Source organism: Harpia harpyja, chromosome 12 (assembly GCF_026419915.1).
Source record: "Harpia harpyja isolate bHarHar1 chromosome 12, bHarHar1 primary haplotype, whole genome shotgun sequence".
Taxonomy (NCBI): domain Eukaryota; kingdom Metazoa; phylum Chordata; class Aves; order Accipitriformes; family Accipitridae; genus Harpia; species Harpia harpyja.
In genome coordinates this window covers 27,229,971-27,233,709 of record NC_068951.1, presented here as the reverse complement: position 1 = coordinate 27,233,709, position 3,739 = coordinate 27,229,971, and positions in this window count along the sequence as shown.

The window sequence follows — 3,739 nt, the reverse complement described above, 5'->3', positions numbered from 1 at the left end:
ACAGGAAAAGTCCTAGTCCTCCAGATTGATCATTTGGAGAGCAGAAGCAAAAGGAGATAGGGTGTGGAAAGAAAGACTCACATAAAGTCCCTAAAACTGTACTGATTTTTGTCTGAAAGTATTGCCAGACCTTGTCATCCTAAGAAGGAAATACATGAGGGCAGTCTGGTAGAATGGGAACTCTGCCAAGGACCAACCTTGTAGCAGTAGATATCTGGAAGCCTAGCAGACTTTGAGAAAAAAGTGACAAACACTTTCAGTTTTATATGGATCAGCTCAATTCTGTCTTTATTCAACACAAGCTCAAGATGGACCAATAGAATAAATTGTCCCTCTAGCTATAGAAGACACCCTGGATGTGGGAGTTAGGCTTAATAATATATAAATGAATGAACAGACATACATACGCTTGGGTTCATTCCCACCTCGGTACTTTTTTTTTTTAACTGTTTGTCAAGTAAACGAGCAACATACAGAAAACAAAGGATAGAATCAATCTCAGCCCTCAAGAAACTGTAGTCAACTGTTCTGTGATACCATCTCTGCAAAGCAATGACAAGGGGACATGAAGCACAGCTGGGAATCCAGGGTGGGTGTTTCCAAAAGTACATACCAGAACTGGCTACAGCCTTTCAACAAACCTGCTCTTGGAATGACTGTTTCAGCCTCTGAATTTAGCTGCATCGATTATATTTGGCTCTTCATTCCACTAGTGCCATTGCAAAAAACACATTGTTGAGGAATACTCAGTTTGAAATTAGAGTTATTTTGGAAAAGGAAAAACACACCCTTGATCATGAACTAAATTCTCTTACCTAACACTCATGTTCAGGAAAGCATCCGCATACCCAGACATTGAAGCTAGCAATGAACTCTCTGGTCAAATGCTTTCTGTCAAAAATCCTACTGCTTACTACATGACTTAGAAGCTACTTTCTTCAATACTGAAACCTCAACTAGTTGTTGTTGAGCTGTAGAAAACAAGGCAGGGGAAGGAAGAAAAGGACTGATGATAAAACCTCAACAGTTTGCCTTTCTAGAGCCAAAGTAAAGCACTTCTATACCTGATGCAGCTAACATGCCCTGGAGTTCCATTTGTGTACACAACTAGCTCAAGTTGCCCCAAGGATACAGACTAAATCAGCTGAGTGCTGAAAGTTTTCCCAGGCTTTCCCACAATTCCTTCTTTGTCTCTGTATGGCTAAACAAATTCTTCCATTATTTGCTGGGACAGAAAACAGTAATTCTTAGTTATTCCTATACGTGATTTACATACCTTCATTCTTAATTGCCACACTCACATAAACAGGCTATCGAAAATCACATCTAAGTGGTCTAAGATGCAAGTTCAAACTCCTGCTGTTCCTGTTAGATGGGGATGTTTTTCAGCACTGCTGAATTAAAAGCAGAGCAGCACTTAAAGGCAATTCCTCTTATAAAAGGCAAATACTGAGATTCTACAAAAATAGCAAATAGCTGAATATTATGAAATGTATTCTGATATACTGCATTGTATCAATGTGTTACGAATCCGCCTTATGAAAAAGCATGGGCTTGCCTAAACTGAAGAATCACAGACAAGTCATGTATTAAGATATATTGAGGTGCTGTACGTGCTTTCATGCAAAACACTTCTAACATCCACTTACAGTCTAGTACTCTATAAACTATAAAATCTTTAAGGATTAGAACACCTGGGATTCACTGTAAACAAATGGCTAAAAGAGTTTCTTTAAAAACTGTAAATCCATCCATAGAATCTAAAGAAAGTGATGCCTTTATAGATATTTGCACTCATCTTTACAGGTTGTATTTCTGTACTTTCTGTGTAACAGGACACTCAAAATAGTTAGCCATAACAAGTGGCTTTGTCTTTCTTTTTCTCTGAATAGTGCTTTACTTACTGATGAGCATGGTCTCTCTCTGTAATTACACCTCTTAAGGCTCTATTTGCTTTCTAAACTGCTGCCAGATACTATGCCAAGGGTTTCACGTTTCTGTCTCCTATCACTCCTGGCTAATTTACCTGATTAGTGAATTTAGGTATTGTATTTTTACTCTGTTCTTATCAATTTTATTTTTCTCTGTACTAAATGGCACAACTTGCTTGACACCCATACCTACACTTTTCCTGTGCTTCCCTCACATTGATTAGCTCTTCCATGTTCACACCACCTATTTCTTCTCCTCCAGTTTTAAGGGGCAGACTTTTCATTTAAAGTTTAACAGACTCAAAGGTTTCATATGGAAAGAGGCTTAATTTAGTCACATAAAATCCTGGAGAGAGATACAGATGTTTTAGCCAAATAATTCTTATTAATACTGGAGAGTAGACAAGAAAGACAATAAGAATTCGGGTGGAAAAAAGTTAGTTTCTCAGAGCAGTCAACATAAAATCTATTCTTTGCAAAAGAAAGTTCAGCCATTTTATATCTTCAAATTAGGATAAAATTTCCTTTTATAAACTCCTGATTAAAGTTACTTCTGAAACATGTGACTTTAAGCAGGATTGGTTTTGTAGACATGGTCTCTCTCAATTATTTATTCCCCCCCTCCTAAAGTTTGAGTAGGGACTATTCAGGTATTTTGAAGAACAGACAGGATGAGAATAACACACATTTCTCATTATTAAAAATAGTAAGAAATCAATTTTGAGTAATACAAGTACCAGAACAAGCAGGGGTAGGAAGCTGAAGTATGTCAGCAGAAGACAAAATGTTTTGGAAGTTCCAAGAAAACTGTTTAGTATTTGATAAAATGAGAGAAATCTCACTTCCTAAAACCCATGTGTATAGACAACTGTCTCACAGCTCCAAACAGTCTAACAAATGTAGAACCAAAGCAACAAAAAATCCATTTCAAGCTTACTTGCTCAAGCTCAGTTATCCATTAGGCTGCTAAGTGTGGCCTGCTCTTTGAGGCCAGTACATCTGCTCAAACCATTTCTCCCAACCAGTCCAGTTGTGAAGCTTGTTCCTTCATTTTTCATCTGCTTCTGACAAATGGGAGGGGAGTTCTAAGCCTGGTCTTCCGACTGTTAACCTGGTAGATGTAACCAAAACCCAAGAGCATTAACTATGAACCCCAGACTACTAATCTTTTCCTCCAATGGTACAGATTGAGATTTGTCTACTACCACTCTCTTACACTGCCATCATTTCCACAGTTAAGGATTATTTATATTCCCAGCTAGACAGGTATGTCATTTTAAGAAAGCTGTTCTACAAATTGCAGCTCTCTGAAGTCTGAACTAGTTCAGCCGGAACTGAGGTCAGTTTAAGTGAGGCCCTGTTTAAAAAGCTTTCGGTCCTAGATGACTTAGGAAATTACATGATTCCTCTTCGCACAAACTCCTCAGCTCTTCCATGTTTCAGAACTGAAACTGTTCTTCTGATGGTATGAATGAGTCAGGAAGAGAAATAGACACACTAACAGGAAGTTTTATCCCATTAAGTCCTTAGGAATTTCAATGAATTTTAGGACTAAAGCTAGTGAACAATGGTAATGCTTTGTTAGAGTGCAGCTGTACAAAAGGCTCTAATAACAATAATAATACACTTTTACAGCATGTTTTATCCAGCAATCTCAGAGATCATTACAAACATTAATTGAGCCTAACTATAGCCTGTGATAAATTAGCATTATTATGCTAATTTTATGGATGGAAAGAGAAAAAGACAGAGAGGTTAAGTGATTCACTCAGGAACAGAACCCAGAACCGTGTGCACAAGTGGGTTAT